Here is a 17,942-nt window from a genome sequence, read left to right as displayed (position 1 = left end):
AACATATATGATAGATCTGGCAATGAAGCTAATAGTATCGAAAGACAAGACACAGTATAAAATGTCGAAGTGCGTGACAAGGGGATTTTTAGAGTTTTTTTTTATGTATTTCGATACTAGTTATCCCGGTATCATATGAAGGGTAAAAACAAACAAGAATTGGTTCACTTTTACCTAACTCAACAAAAATACCCAGAATTCAATCAGTTTCTCGATTTCAACCTCCACGTATTTCGTGTTAGGTTCAAAATCATACTTCAACCTTTACTCGTGCTGAAAGATCTAGTACAAAAAAAAACAGCGACATTCATTGGTATGTGGTGTGGTACATAAAACGGCTTTTACCCGCATTAATACTAGTACATGTTCATTGTAGGTATTGCTGCAAGGTGTGAGAAATAACTGAACCGCAATTGTGTATTTTGTCAACAGTTTCTTGTTTTGACATTAATCAACCGAACTAACAAACATCTCTTGTAAAATTATCGTGAAATCGAAAACGCTATTTTTCATTTAATTCAGCTGGTAGCGTTCCGCATCAGCGCGAATAGCCCCCGATAGAAATGGAAGCTGCGTGTGTGTTTTGCATGATTTCTGGTTGGTCTTGCTAGTGTCTACGTTGCCGAGAGTATGATACTGTTTAGTATTATCAACACTGAGATTTTAATTATATGCATAATGTTTTGCAGGGCCGGTGGATCTTTAGTCGGGATAGTTATAGGCTCCTTGGTTGGCCTTGGCGCCTTCGCCTCGATCTCTTATGTAATCTGCTCGATCTGTAATCGGGGAGGAATGCAAAATTCTGACCGTCCCATCATTAACCGGCGGACACGTCCACAGGTGGCATTCATACGCACCAGGACCAGAATACCCAAAGGTAAGCCTCATAGGAGGAAAGCACAACTTAAAAAAAAACATAGCATAGTGTCAACATTTCATAATAGCAAAATTATCATTTAAATTTTGTTCAAACATATATGCAAGAAATTGTCTGATGCTCTCTGCATGTCGGAACAGGTGACGAATTGTGAACCCTCTGTGGGATCCGGAGGTTTCTTATATATCTTATGTTTAGAGGGACCCCGAGGCTTAACAGCTGTCTTCCTTTCTTGTCCCTTGAACTTGTGTCTCCCAAAGTATGCATAGTTATATCTTCAAACAGATGCAAGCTGACAAAGACAGGGCTGCGGTAAAAAAATCTTAACATTAAATCAATATCATGAAGTCCGCACGAAACCTTTATGCAGACCCATGCGTACCGAAAGACACATCTTTCGTCTGTCATCCAATATAGAGTTTCCTGTCACCTGATTTCCTACATCTTCTAGAATTTGTACCCCTAAACAACTTAACCTAGCTTCCGTAACCTAGACACTGTAATTTAGATACCATAAACTAGATATCGTAGCGTACGTATATACTGTGACCAATAAACCATGAACAAGATACCGTATCCCTGATAGCATAGCTTAGATACCGCGACCTAGATACCGTAACCTAGATACCGTAACCTAGATACCTAAGCTTAGATACTTTAACCTAGATACCGCAACCTATATATCTAAGCTTAATTACCGTTGCCTTGATACCGTAACTTAGATACCTTAGCTTAAATACTGTAACCTAGATACCTTAGCTTAACTACCGTAACCTATATAATTAAGCATAAACAAGATAACGCAGCCCAGATAAAATGTACATTAAATTGAATACCGTAATCTAGATAAGATACCGTAACTAAGATACCATAGCCCTTATACTGTAGCCTAGATACCGTAACCTAGATACCGTAACCTAGATACCGTAACCTAGATACCGTGACCTAGATACTGTAACCTAGATACCGTAACCCTTATACTGTAACCTAGATACCGTAACCCTGATATTGTAGCCTAGATACCGTAACCTAGATACCGTTACCTAGATACCGTAACCTAGATAGAGTAACCTGTATACTGTAGTCTAGATACCGTAACCCTTAAACCGTAACCTAGATACCGAAACCCTTATACTGTAAACTAGATACCGTAACCCTTATACTGTAAACTAGATACCGTAACCTAGATATCGTTACCTAGATACCGTAACCCTTATACTGTAAACTAGATACCGTAAACTAGATACCGTAACCTAGATACCGTAACCCGTATACTGTAGCCTAGATACCGTAACCTATATACCGTAACCCTTATAATGTAGCCTAGATACCGTAACCCTTATACCGTAACCTTGATACCGTGACCCGTATACTGTAACCTAGATATCGTAACCTAGATACCGTAACCTAGATATCGTGACCCTTATACTGTAACCTAGATACTGTAACCTAGATACCGTAACCTAGATACCGTAACCTAGATACCGTAACCTTTATACCGTGACCCTTATACTGTAACCTAGATACCGTAACCCGATACTGTAACCTAGATACCGTAACCTAGATACCGTAACCTATATACCGTAACCCTTATACTGTAACCTAGATACCGTAACCCGATACTGTAACCTTGATACCGTGACCCGTATACTGTAACCTAGATATCGTAACCTAGATATCGTGACCCTTATACTGTAACCTAGATACTGTAACCTAGATACCGTAACCTAGATACCGTAACCTAGATACCGTAACCTAGATACAGTAACCTGTATACTGTAGTCTAGATACCGTAACTCTTATACTGTAAACTAGATACCGTAACCCTTATACTGTAAACTAGATACCGTAACCTAGATATCGTTACCTAGATACCGTAACCCTTATACTGTAAACTAGATACCGTAAACTAGATACCGTAACCGAGATACCGTAACCCGTATACTGTAACCTAGATACCGTAACCTAGATACCGTAACCCGTATACTGTAGCCTAGATACCGTAACCTATATACCGTAACCCTTATAATGTAACCTAGATACCGTAACCCTTATACCGTAACCTTGATACCGTGACCCGTATACTGTAACCTAGATATCGTAACCTAGATACCGTAACCTAGATATCGTGACCCTTATACTGTAACCTAGATACTGTAACCTAGATACCGTAACCTAGATACCGTAACCTAGATACCGTAACCTTGATACCGTGACCCTTATACTGTAACCTAGATACCGTAACCCGATACTGTAACCTAGATACCGTAACCTAGATACCGTAACCTATATACCGTAACCCTTATACTGTAACCTAGATACCGTAACCCGATACTGTAACCTTGATACCGTGACCCGTATACTGTAACCTAGATATCGTAACCTAGATATCGTGACCCTTATACTGTTACCTAGATACTGTAACCTAGATACCGTAACCTAGATACCGTAACCTAGATACCGTAACCTAGATACAGTAACCTGTATACTGTAGTCTAGATACCGTAACTCTTATACTGTAAACTAGATACCGTAACCCTTATACTGTAAACTAGATACCGTAACCTAGATATCGTTACCTAGATACCGTAACCCTTATACTGTAAACTAGATACCGTAAACTAGATACCGTAACCGAGATACCGTAACCCGTATACTGTAACCTAGATACCGTAACCTAGATACCGTAACCCGTATACTGTAGCCTAGATACCGTAACCTATATACCGTAACCCTTATAATGTAACCTAGATACCGTAACCCTTATACCGTAACCTTGATACCGTGACCCGTATACTGTAACCTAGATATCGTAACCTAGATACCGTAACCTAGATATCGTGACCCTTATACTGTAACCTAGATACTGTAACCTAGATACCGTAACCTAGATACCGTAACCTAGATACCGTAACCTTGATACCGTGACCCTTATACTGTAACCTAGATACCGTAACCCGATACTGTAACCTAGATACCGTAACCTAGATACCGTAACCTAGATACTGTAACCTATATACCGTAACATAGATACCGTAACCTAGATACCGTAACCCTTATAATGTAACCTAGATACCGTAACCCTTATACCGTAACCTTGATACCGTGACCCGTATACTGTAACCTAGATATCGTAACCTAGATACCGTAACCTAGATATCGTGACCCTTATACTGTAACCTAGATACTGTAACCTAGATACCGTAACCTAGATACCGTAACCTAGATACCGTAACCTTGATACCGTGACCCTTATACTGTAACCTAGATACCGTAACCCGATACTGTAACCTAGATACCGTAACCTAGATACCGTAACCTAGATACTGTAACCTATATACCGTAACATAGATACCGTAACCTAGATACCGTAACCTAGATATCGTTACCTAGATACCGTAACCCTTATACTGTAAACTAGATACCGTAAACTAGATACCGTAACCTAGATACCGTAACCCGTATACCGTAACCTAGATACCGTAACCTAGATACAGTAACCTGTATACTGTAGTCTAGATACCGTAACCCTTATACTGTAAACTAGATACCGTAACCCTTATACTGTAAACTAGATACCGTAACCTAGATATCGTTACCTAGATACCGTAACCCTTATACTGTAAACTAGATACCGTAACCTAGATACCGTAACCTAGATACCGTAACCGAGATACCGTAACCCGTATACTGTAACCTAGATACCGTAACCTAGATATCGTTACCTAGATACCGTAACCCGTACACTGTAGCCTAGATACCGTAACCTATATACCGTAACCCTTATACTGTAACCTAGATACCGTAACCCGATACTGTAACCTTGATACCGTGACCCGTATACTGTAACCTAGATATCGTAACCTAGATATCGTGACCCTTATACTGTAACCTAGATACTGTAACCTAGATACCGTAACCTAGATACCGTAACCTAGACACCGTAACCTTGATACCGTGACCCTTATACTGTAACCTAGATACCGTAACCCGATACTGTAACCTAGATACCGTAACCTAGATACCGTAACCTAGATACTGTAACCTATATACCGTAACATAGATACCGTAACCTAGATACCGTAACCTAGATATCGTTACTTATAAACTGTAACCAAGTTACCGCCACACAAATGGTATTCAAATCCAAGATACATGCATAACACAATAAGTAACTGTTATAAATGTTGAATAAAACTAGGATATCGTTTCCACTGTACAGATCATTATCATTGTTTTGTATCATAGCGCGTTTTGGGGTTTTTTTTCAAGTACATGTTTTCTGTCGTTCTTAAGTAACCCTTCATATCTTACTAGTTTATTGTAGTGGCCTTGATGTTATTGCCCCGCATGTATTAGACTACGAGCTTTATTCCCAGTATAGTAATACCGCAGTCCTACAACACAATAATTGTTCTTACTTTTACCAAGTCTCGAGAATGGATACATTAAAGGCACCCTTCCAGACAGTATGAGGATGATGAATCGACATTGTCTCATATCCGAGACATGATGTTGTATCTGAAGGTGTCAACACTCTTTCTCATACAGACATTGAATTAGAACTACATTGTATGTTGATACGAACTGTAGACAAAGAAAAAATGATAAAAGAATTGTATGATTTTATAAATTTAGAGTTGATAAACATGGAATGCCTTGGGCAGACATTGGATTCAGAAATACGATATAAAATCTAGCGTTGATTTTTTTCCTGTGCAAATCTAATTATTCAAAATCTCTGGATATGAGTAATATACCAAAATTCTATAAAGCATACTTTCTAGTGAAAGTCTAAGACATTGGAGAAAGATGGAATTAAAATATAAGTGCTCTTTGAAAGTGATAAAAATACACTGTAAAAGAAATTCCTTGTTTTTTAAGAATTGGACTAATTCGGATATAACAAAGGTAAAGGATATATGGGATGAAACAAACAATAAATTCATATCAGATATACTGCTGCAAAAATAAGACGAAAGGAAAACTGGATGTCGAGCTCCCTATATTTAAACAATCCATACCTAACAACTGGGAAACAATACTAAAGGCAAACAGTTCTCCGTCTGGTGACAATCAATTTATAATAACAGACAACTTGATTCTTTAAAAACATTATCATATAACCAAAACATATAAAAAAACATATGGATAGATATTATATTAGAAAAAGATTATCAATCTAAAGCAAAGCAAAATTGGGAATCATTAAAACGAATTTTTGAAATTGGATGATGTATGGAAAATCAAAACAAAATCTATTGTAGACAGAAAAAAATAAAGATTTCCAGCTGAACTGTCTGCATATTACAGTGTTGTCTTCCAACCAAAAACTAATAAAAAATGGACTTTCTGAAGGCAAATGCATCTTCTGCAAGGTTGTCAATGTAACGCAACAACACTAGTTTTATAGAGGTATTTAGTACCACTTATAAATGAAGAAATAAGAGCATATCTCAATCTTTTCCTATGTTGGGATTCATTGAAAAACATTTTCGTCACATATTAACTAAGTAGAACATGTGATAAATGTGGTATGATGTTCCTGAAGCTTTACATTAATGTAAGTTTATATCTGTATGCTAGTGGGAGTTTATGTGAAATAGAATGAAGTTTGATATGATAAGATCTAATAGAATGAAGTTTGATATGATAAGAGCTAATAGAATGTTAGATTAATTAAGCCGCAATAAATACACATCAGAGAAGAAGTATGTATCAAAGAAAAGTATACTGGTGAAAATGATTCATTAATATTTCAAACTAAGGAAGGATCCCTGGGCTTCTCAAACCTGGCCTTTCTTTCTTTATTAAAAGTGCTGAGAGAATAAAAAAGAAAAATGAAGATCCCAAAATGTAGTCTCTTCCTTCGAATCATGCTATTTGGACAGCAGGGATACTAACCACGACCTACTTGAAGGAACGTGGCTGTTTATTGAGACGACGTTAGAACTAGGGCAAAATAATTGAGGGTTTTTTTTTACAAAGGGAACGTATTTTGATTTAGATCTATTACGTTATGTTCCTCATGTCCCATACAAAGGTCATGATGATTCCAAAGGGCAATGGTCAAATATGCTAACTTATTGATGTTTAATACAGTTTACAATAAATATATCACAAGCTTCCACTTCCTGACTTTCTAAGAAAACTATGGATATGTATGCAGATAGTATTCTGTCCACCGAAATCTGTATGTGTAAAAGCAGAGTTTACACTCAGATTAGACACGCGCACCTTGCCGTGTTAACAGATCGTTAACAAATCGGTTCCTAGGATATAACCAAACCCATTAGTAAGGTATATTGCATGCTGTTAAGATAAATCACTAATGTAAATATCAAAATATGGAGATAGATTCTTCTCAGTTGTCATATTTTAAGTTAGTATAGAACAAAGCAGCTTTTTATAGTACATTGTGTTATATCATTACAGATTCCATTCCCTCCTGTACCGACTTGTGGTTACTGGAGGGAAGCACGAGCGCCAACAAAATGTTTCGCCCAGAACATCCTCCACGCCATTATACCCAAGGTGAGAGGGTGAAAGTGAGTGTAATTTTATAATCTTAAATTGTTATTCCAACATATATGTAAATAAGATATCAATATTCCATTTTTTTTGTCTTTACATAAATATCAGCGAGGCTAATGAACTCTCGAATTGGTTTCGTTGTCGTTCCCACCAACTTTCAAAATAAGCCTATGGACTTGGATATTTAGTCTTTTTAAATCATGTTTTTAATTCAATCGTTTTATCTAATTTCTTGATTCTTTCCTATATGTGCCTTTGTGTTCAACAGTATTGTGCCTTGTAGATATTACTTTGCACATATTTGACATTCAGATCTGCTCCACTTACAAACGAAAAGAAATTATCCCTGTACAATTAGATAACATGAATTGGTGCCGCGATTATTAGTGTTAACACACTTATAATTAGGTTATTTAGGATATACTACTGAACCGTATGTGCTGTACAAACACCAGAAAACCAATACAACGTTACACTACAGAAAGTGGCTAGAGGGAACTGATGCCTGTCGGCAGTATAGACCACGGTATCGCCTTCTCTACTCCAGACTGTAGCGTTGGGAGCTGTAAACTCGTGAGCCCGATACAGTAAAATATATTGGCTTTCTGATCAAAAGCGCTTATCATGTACACGACCCAATCAAATTTTAGCGTGACGTAACACATTTCAATGTTCGAAATCGAATTCTACTACTGCAACTGATTTTGATGTATTTTGTTTAAGTATTGCAGTGTTTGACTTCCGTTCCCAATGGAGGCTAAAATGGCGCCCTTTTCTTTTTGTGTTTCTCGTTATTAATTGTATCACAGAAAACGTGCATAAAACAGCATTCTGAACGGAAGATAAATGAACAACAACGAGGCAGAAATAATTTAAATGACATTTGTAGGTATCAAATTGACTCCAACCTTGTATCAGCAAGGCACTACCGCACAAACTATTACAGTGAAGGTCGCAAGTGTTTTTTAGTTAACTTTTTGTTTTAGACACTGGAAAAGGCCATTATATAGTATGAAAATATATCATGGGTGTCTGTGCAATAATCCTGAATATTTGACCCTCTGTACTGGTAATCAACCGATGTTCTATTGCATGAGGCCGACACCTCTGATATATTTGTTTTATTACATAAGCACTACAACACACTTGGAATCACTGAAATCTCGACTTTCCTGTAGGCCTTGAAGTCGCCATGACTGTCGCCTGGCTGTGTTGACATCTGAGTAACTTCGACGCTTGAAAGTGTAGTACTAAATTCCGAAACGTTAGGCGGTGTTCAATAGTTCGCACGTGACCGTGCAATATTCATTTTAGCTGTGCAAATATATAGCTTATGCGAATAGTAAAGAAAAATCAAATGCATTATGTAATAACATAGATTACTACCGGTGTCGTGTCGTGCCGTGCCTTGTCGAGCTTTATTTCTGAAATAGGTTGTTGTAATTAAAATGCAGTTCGTTTTATTGTTGAATTTTCATCTTCCATGTTTACGTTTCAATAGGTGACGTTTTGTTTTGGTTCTACTAATATTGTTTTTTCGTCCTTCTACCAATAAGCTATTAGTCTTACTTTTCCATAAAATTCTAACGCATCATTATCATTAATAAAAACCTTATGTTAGTTTGAACTATTTTGTGTTGTACTTGTTATTTGACTTATGTATGATAACACCTGTTATTTCAGACCCGGACGTGAAAAGGGTTGTGAGCGATTCTAAGTGCCCTACCTACCTTCAAGCGGGTTTTAAATACGACGTGGCTCTGGCTGGTTATCCACCACCAATGTACTCAGCCCTGAAACAGGGACTGACCAAAGGATGACCTCTACCTAAGGATGGCCCTTAATCTGGGTGGTCCCTACCGGTGTTATGCGAGCATTCCGTCCACCCCCGTGCCAAAAGATCAGCTCAATATGGCGATATTGGCTTTATTTTCAAAGCATAGATGGAAATGTCGTACGTGGCAATTTTTCATTCATCTAGAGGGGATACAGAATTGCACTTTGAAGGCATCATCGGAGATAGTTACACCACGTATATGATAATCGGAGAATGTCGGGATGAGTAAGAACCGCAGCTGGGAATATTGTGTTTCAAGAAAAGGCTTTAAAGATTCCTAATTAATTTTGGAGAAAGGAGGAATAATGAATACGCACGTACGGGTGTTATAAGGATGGATATTGAAACTACTGGTGATTTGTTATAGTGACTTGTAATTGTGATGCTTATTGAAGAGCATAGAAAACATAAATATTCTTGTGTGTATATATATACAATATATATATTCATAGATAAAATCCATTGTGATGTGTGCTTTGGGAGATATCCATACACCTGATGTGAAAAAACGTGATATTGTTGATGGTGTAGTATCTGGTTATCCCTCATAGATGGAAATAGGATTTTTTTTTTTCACCAAAACCCGAAAATGATTTGTCTCCATAACATCGGCCATCACAACACACCTGCCATCAGTAACCATACGTCATCATAACACACCTGCCATCAGTAACCATACGTCATCATAACACATCTGCCATCATTAAGCATACGTCATCAAAAGTCACCCGCCATCATTACACATACGTTAATACAAAGCACGTGCAATTATAAAACATATGTCATCACCAGGCACCTGTCAACACTAGGAAACTATACATAAGGCACCATCCATCACTAGGCAACCGTCATCACAAGGCACCATCCATCACTTGGCAACTGTCATCACAAGGTACCATCCATCACTTGGCAACCGTCATCACAAGGCACCATCCATCATCACTTGGCAACCGTCATCACAAGGCACCATCCATCACTTGGCAATCGTCATCACCAACACCTGCAATCACTAGGCAACCGTCATCACAAGGCACCATCCAACACTTGGCAACCGTCATCACAAGGCACATGCAATCACTAGGCAACCGTCATCACAAGACACCATCCATCACTAGACAACCGTCATCACAAGGCACATGCCACCACTAGCCATCAGGATCACAAGGATTTTTCTACTTTCATCGACGGACAGGCATTTGTCGTCGCTGGATTCTGTATTCAATATTTACACGAAATGGTAGTAAACAGTTCTAATGGATTGTATTACAGAACAAACCAAAAGTCATTTTCTTACAAAGTTGTTGTAGGCAATTCATTGTAGGAAAACACGGTGTGTATTTAATGTGGCGTAATTGCCGTTGTGACTTTTACTTTCTTTCGTTTATAAAGCATTATTTACTCCGGGTGTTTACTCCGGGTGTTTACTCGTTAGTTAGCCTGTTGTCTTTAGCGATGATTGTTTATGTATGCCTATAAATTGAGGGTCGTGTACTCATTTAAACAAAACGGGAGTTATGAACTATATTCAATTAATGATGGTTGTGTAAATATGTCTTTAACGTGAGGGTTGTGGAATTGTTCTACTAAGTGTGTGTGCAAAGTGAGGGAAGCACAACTATTATTATTTAAGACAGAAATATGTCTCTTATGTGAACACGTGCAAATACTGTACATGGTTAAAATAAGGTGTGTGTAAAATCCTTGATAAGGTAAAAACAGTGAAAGTGTGCAAAATTAGGACTGTAAAGGGATGTTAAATTAGGACTGTGAAACATTGTTTATCAAATTAGGACTGTGAAACATTGTTTATCAAGTTAGGACTGTGAAACATTGTTTATCAAGTTAGGACTGTGAAACATTGTTTATCAAGTTAGGACTGTGAAACATTGTTTATCAAATTAGGACTGTGAAACATTGTTTATCAAGTTGGGACTGTGAAACATTGTTTTTATCAAATTAGGACTGTGAAACATTGTTTATCAAGTTAGGACTGTGAAACATTGTTTATCAAATTAGGACTGTGAAACATTGTTTATCAAATTAGGACTGTGAAACACCCTTTATCAAATTAGGACTGTGAAACATTGTTTATCAAATTAGGACTGTGTATCAAATTAGGACTGTGAAACATTGTTTATCAAATTAGGACTGTTAAGATGTCTACAGAAACATTGCATACAAAATGAGTATGCTGAATCATTTTCTTCGAAGTGACGGTTATGACATTTTCTTTACTAATGCTGAAACTGTGTCAATGGTTTTGGAACTAAGTCCAAATAGTTCGAACTATACATAAATGGCTGAAATGAATATTTTGGAACTTTGTCTATAATGTGAAGACTGTAGGGCCTTGCCTCATTTGTAGATATTGCATGACAATAATTGTCGCCACAATTCAACACATGCGTCATTTGCGTCATTATTAAGCACGTGTGTCACATATGTAGCAATTAATGACATACATGTATCGTTTTCTTATATTTCATCTCTGGCACATTTCCGTGTATGTTCATGTAATGCTTAAAAACATATCACCTATCCATAAAAGCAATATCCAACCATTTGTTAAAGTCCCATCTCTCTCTTTATTTTGTAAACTCAATTACAAATCACAAGTTATTAAACCACATCATTGCCCTAGTGTTGGATCGAATCAGAACCTTTATATCATTTTGGCAAGGCTGACATTTGTATTGGCCGGGACGCGATGCTCAATCGTTGTCTTGCCACTAAAGGAAACCTTACGGTAGTTGCATTTGATATAACGTAAAGTTCATCCTATGATACGACTGTGTCGATTGGTCTTATATCATATACTGATATATTTTTAATCAATCAACGTAATCTATAGCGTGCAATCGACCATTTTGCGTGGCCGTTTCATAGACAGACATTTCCGCGGTATCGAGGCAAAGTGTTTTATTAAAAAGAATGCTTCTGAATAATTTCCCTGTTACACATCTTGCATGAACAATTATAAAGACTTTCGGGTAGAGATATGTGTCAGGCACTCATTTCCTCTTCTACGTCATTAATTACCCATAACGTCTAGAATCTAACCGGGGAAACCTATACTCGCTTTTTAATTAGCTTTAATGCTTACACTATGGAATAAATTTGACCTTTGTTTCAATACGTACTACAGACTCAATTGCCACTGTCAACACCCACTTGTTTGTAACGACACTTAGTTTAAAGTAACACTTCTGCCTTTAAGTGTTGTACAACTAGGTGTGTTCATTACCAAGTGTCGCTCTGAATTTTAAATGGAATACATAGTTTTTACAGTTACATTGTTTGGTTTATGGATGCTTGCATCGTGGAATTGTGAAAATGTTGGAATATGTCAGTAAATTCAGTTTATATGTGTATTTTCCTAGAATCCCAAATGATGGCACAACATCCGCGAAATATGAACGACTTTTGTTTTAATTAAATGTACATTTTACAAAACGAACGACTGGTCATCACGCGGTTTTTACATTCCCTTGAGATATTAAAAGTGTCGTTGTGAGGATGGCAGCCTTCGGCTCGATTCCCAGGGATGTCTTCTCAGGTATTACATTTCCCGGTTCGTAGCCATCCTGTGGTCCCTCGAGTATGGGCATTGACCGGTTCGTTGTTTTCCGATATCTCACGCCTATACGCATTGTACAACGTTGACGACCCATTAGTCAAAAAGATGTCTTCAGCATTGGCAGGTGGAAACAGCAGAGGTACGGCTCTGGTGTTAGCCGAGGTTGAATCGATTTCTGTCGTACCAGGGGTCATTTTAGACTTGAAAATTTCTTCTTGTGTTTGATTCAGTAATTTCACTATATAAATAACAAAATCTTGATGTCAAATTCAGCACTTCCGGTGTGAGTGACATATCCGAAAGGGTACCAGACTAATTGTTGTCATGGCTCCTACGCGGCGATTTATCGTCTACTTAGGCCTGGTACGTGACAGTGATCTAATTGAACAACAGTATTTCCTGCAATTACGTGGAAATTTAAGAATGATTGTTCTTGCGTATCGCGCTGAAATTGACATGACCACGTAAAACCAGGGTAAGATAGTGTATCGAATTCGAAAGGAAATGTATTGTCAACTTTACATTCCTGTGACAAATCTTTGTGTTGATGAGATTATGTTTTGCGCCGAACAAAAATTCCAGTCGTTATTTGGTACCCAGATTTTAAGATACGTGTACTTATCCCAGTTGTGCTGTCTCTTTACATTATAAGCAACATGTACATGTATATGCTTTATTTTCGGTAAAAATAATCACGGAAAGAAAATTACATTCATAACTGTAACAATTACGTTTTAAAAAAGTGATTGAATATAAATACATTATAGAATTAACAAATACCGAAAAAAGTTACTTTTATTATTATAACACAGACGCTACTACTACATTTCTGTTGTCAAGTGTAGTTATCCATGTAGTTTTTTTCGATTCATTCGATGCAGCCAAAAAATTAATCCTCCAAACTGGACATCTTGATATACAATGGTTTAAGCTTTGTAAATGTAAGAGAATATCTAATTAACACACTGTAATTTAGTCAATCAATAAAACAAAATCTACAGTAACACAAAGTGTCTAGACGATTATATCGATCGGTTACCTTGGAATAAAATTTGGAAATAAGATTAGCTAGATTTTACGATTACAACTAGTAAAAAACTGATTGGCTAATACATGTAGCTATGTCGGATGGTAACACATTTTGTGTCACTTGGTTAATAATGATTTTCGCTAAGGTTTGTCTGCTTTTTTGCTGGGTTTATCGGCCCTTGATCTGCCAGTGTCATTTTGAGGCAGGGTATCCTTGTAGTAGTTGGTGACTACCTCACTGAACATACATGAGGCCCGTTGCATCACATCATTAGAAATTAGGGTAAAGTTTCCTGCCAAATGACCAAATCACGACAGCACAGTTGTGCCCTTATCTCACATTTCCTAGAAACAAAAACTAAAACCGACGCGCTCTTACCAACAGGGGCCTGGGTATTTGTTACACTCTACAGTTTGTGTGTCTGTTGGGGGGGGGGGGGGGGGGGGGGGGGGGGGGGGTAATATTTAAAAATGACGCCCCTCCGTGTTCATTTATACCGACTGAACTACCGTGCCCTCTTCACCAAGATTCGCACTGCAGCCTCCTAACGATGGGTTCATTATATTATATAATTATAGAATTTTGATCTCGGTCAATACATGATTATATAAACATAAGAAAAAATATCGACTCAGGACGAAATTCTCAACAAGTGGCATAATTCCATTCCAAATAAACTGTTTAATCACCGGACTTTGTTTTCAGAACAAATTTAATCAGAAAAGATATATTTGAAACACATCGAGGCAAACCTCAAAATATCGTCAAGTGTACGAAGTTACATTTGTACGTTCCCTTGCTCAACCAATATGGCCGCTCAATCAAAATTTGTTTGGCTTTCATATTTTATCAGAAAAGTTTATCTGACTAAAGTAATTACACTAGCTAGTGTGCATCAATTTCAACCAATCATAGTTCGTGTTACATATTGTATACATCAGGTTTCCGTGTAATAAAGCCATAAAACGCCAGTTCTTCAGAACAAAGCTTGCTGATCACAATGATTTGACTGTTTTGGATAAAGAGTTAATTAAACGTTTGAATCAAGTAGACAGTAGAACACCACCGAGCTAATAGGGTCATTAAACAATTTACGAAGTATATATTTCCCTATAGGGTTTAGTTATGGGTGAGCGTACAGTACATCAATTAGAAATATCAACAAATACAGCGATACGATTTCTACTGATGGTACTATGCAGCAAACACCAGTACTTCTGATCAGCTGGATTTTAAGTACACATTTACCATCAGGTTTGACAGAGCAGTGAGTTATCAGTCATAAAAAAATAGCTCAAACGTCACTTTTGGGCTGATGCACCATTTGAACAGGAAATTTTGCATATTGATCGAATGTCGGTGTGTCTACATCATTTGATACTTTTGATTCTCAATGAAATGTATATGATGATAATGATGCTATGCAGTAGCGCTTGTTAGAACTATAATTGGAGATATCTGTATCGCATACTTTTATGAATCAGGGACCTTCTCCTGAGTTTGAATGACATGTTTATTTGGATTTATGGATGGAGAAGAGGATATAAATAAAGTACAAACCACACTGGCTACATTCATTTAGAGTATCGTTTAGTGCGTATGATTGATGTAACGACGAAAGAATAAGGAGAAAACTACTTAGACGTTAAATGTTGTCAGACTAATAAATGGAACCACTTAGAGAACCTGTGGACCCGTGCATTGAGTCAGCGACCCCACGTCTACATCTGATTGTGTATATCTAAGAAAGAGCTAAAAGTGTGTAGAATTGATTTCCTGTATGTCCAAATTCATCGCCGCATCACGTGACACATCAAATAAACGTATCGATGTTGTGTTAAATGCATCTCAAAGTCAACATCCTCAATATGAAATCCGATTATTCTTTAGGACCCGTTAGAGAGTGACGTAAATGTCGCGTGGAAATGTATATTTCGGTAAATATTGAAATGTAACGAAATCTCGTTCACTTCACACCTCACGTGTGCATACGCTTCACTTGTCATTTGCGTGATGAAGGTGACGGAGTAGTCACCGACACGTCCAACTTAAGATTCTTTATTGGTTGTGAAATACGAACATTTAGTCATATTAGTAGATATCTCTTATTTCAGTGAAATACCGATAGACATTGCTTGTTTTGTAATGTACTTGCGGTATATTCCTCGCAAAGTTTATAGCTGTGCGTCAATGTTCTCCCTGTTCACAGTTCTGTACGTTTTACAGAACAAAACAGCACAATCTTACTACTGTCAAAAAATAATTGGAATTTATTTAAAGATATTTCGTAAAAAAAAAAGATACTGTATCATAAAGTTTGGTGATATGTACGTCAGATAAGATACCATCGGCCAATTAAAAGTTCAAACAAGTACCAATTAATTGGTATGAATTAAATGGTCTGATTATCAGTTTCAGCTGATCTATAGACCAGAGTTTTTTCATATTTTATCAAAAATATAATTTTATCATATTATAAAGACAGTGTAATCTTTCTATCATCAAACTGCAAAATAACGTTGCAGAATTGTATGAGAGAAAAGTAGACTATCAGTAGATATCGTCATCCTTTAATATCATGTATTATATTTTACATGTGTGGGAACATGCTCGCCTTATCAGATTATGCATTTTCCTCCTGTACTATTAAGGTGATGTACCGGTCAGTGTAATGCTATAGATGTATATCAGGTACATGGATACAATGATATCCGCCTGTACTATTAAGGTGATGTACCGGTCAGTGTAATGCTATAGATGTATATCAGGTACATGGATACAATGATATCCGCCTGTACTATTAAGGTGATGAACCGGTCAGTGTGTACTGAATGCTATATAGATGTTTATTAGGTACATGGATACTATGTTATTTATATGCTCACAACCATTATCACTGTTTAAGATCACAAAATTCACACACATTTGCATTATGAATTATTTGTCCAATAAAATTGGTATGACTGTAATATTGCATTGATTTGTTTGTTTTAATGCCAAGCAGACAAAGTTATCCAGGGAGTCACTACGATCATGCTGGAAGAAGTTTAAATCTCATTTAATTAAAGCGAATGACAAGGTAATCAGGATGTGCTCAGACCGAGTGATAAAAACAAGGAACGATATCAGTGTAATGTATACCAGTCGACATGTCAACGACGACGTGTCGACGTCAGTTTGGTATTGTTAACGTGTAACAGTTGACACGTTAATGTCGAGGTGTCACCGTCAGTTTGGTATTGTTAACGCGTAACAGTTGACACGTTAATGTCGAGGTGTCATCGTCAATGTGTTATTGTTAACGTGTAACAGTTGACACGTTAATGTCGAGGTGTCACCGTCAATGTGTTAATGTTAACGTGTAACAGTTGACACGTTAATGTCGAGGTGTCATCGTGAATGTGTTATTGTTAACGTGTAACAGTTGACACGTTAATGTCGAGGTGTCATCGTCAGTTTGGTATTGTTAACGTATAACAGTTGACATGTTAATGTCGAGGTGTCACCGTCAATGTGTCATTGTTAACGTGTAACAGTTGACACGTTAATGTCGAGGTGTCACCGTCAATGTATTATTGTTAACGTGTAACAGTTGACACGTTAATGTCGATGTGTCATCGTCAATGTGTTATTGTTAACGTATAACAGTTGACACGTTAATGTCGAGGTGTCACCGTCAATGTGTTATTGTTAACGTGTAACAGTTGACATGTTAATGTCGAGGTGTCACCGTCAGTTTGGTATTGTTAACGTGTAACAGTTGACACGTTAATGTCGAGGTGTCACCGTCAGTTTGGTATTGTTAACATGAAACAGTTGACACGTTAATGTCGAGGTGTCACCGTCAGTTTGGTATTGTTAACGTGTAACAGTTGACACGTTAATGTCGAGGTGTCATCGTCAATGTGTTATTGTTAACGTGTAACAGTTGACACGTTAATGTCGAGGTGTCATCGTCAATGTGTCATTGTTAACGTGTAACAGTTGACATGTTAATGTCGAGGTGTCACCGTCAATGTATTATTGTTAACGTGTAACAGTTGACACGTTAATGTCGAGGTGTCACCGTCAGTTTGGTATTGTTAAC

General features: G+C 37.3%; 1 long non-coding RNA gene across 1 annotated transcript; it reads left to right on the top strand.

Annotated features, from left to right (window-relative positions):
- Positions 1–14,312: 14,312 nt before the first annotated feature.
- On the top strand, positions 14,313–16,824 carry LOC117331757. Its single transcript, XR_004533647.1, has 2 exons — positions 14,313–16,506; positions 16,584–16,824. It is a non-coding gene; the product is annotated as an uncharacterized LOC117331757 (long non-coding RNA).
- The last annotated feature ends 1,118 nt before the right edge of the window (positions 16,825–17,942 follow it).

The sequence above is a fragment of the Pecten maximus genome, chromosome 7 (assembly GCF_902652985.1).
Source record: "Pecten maximus chromosome 7, xPecMax1.1, whole genome shotgun sequence".
Classification (NCBI taxonomy): domain Eukaryota; kingdom Metazoa; phylum Mollusca; class Bivalvia; order Pectinida; family Pectinidae; genus Pecten; species Pecten maximus.
This window is presented reverse-complemented; position numbering and strand designations above follow the sequence as displayed.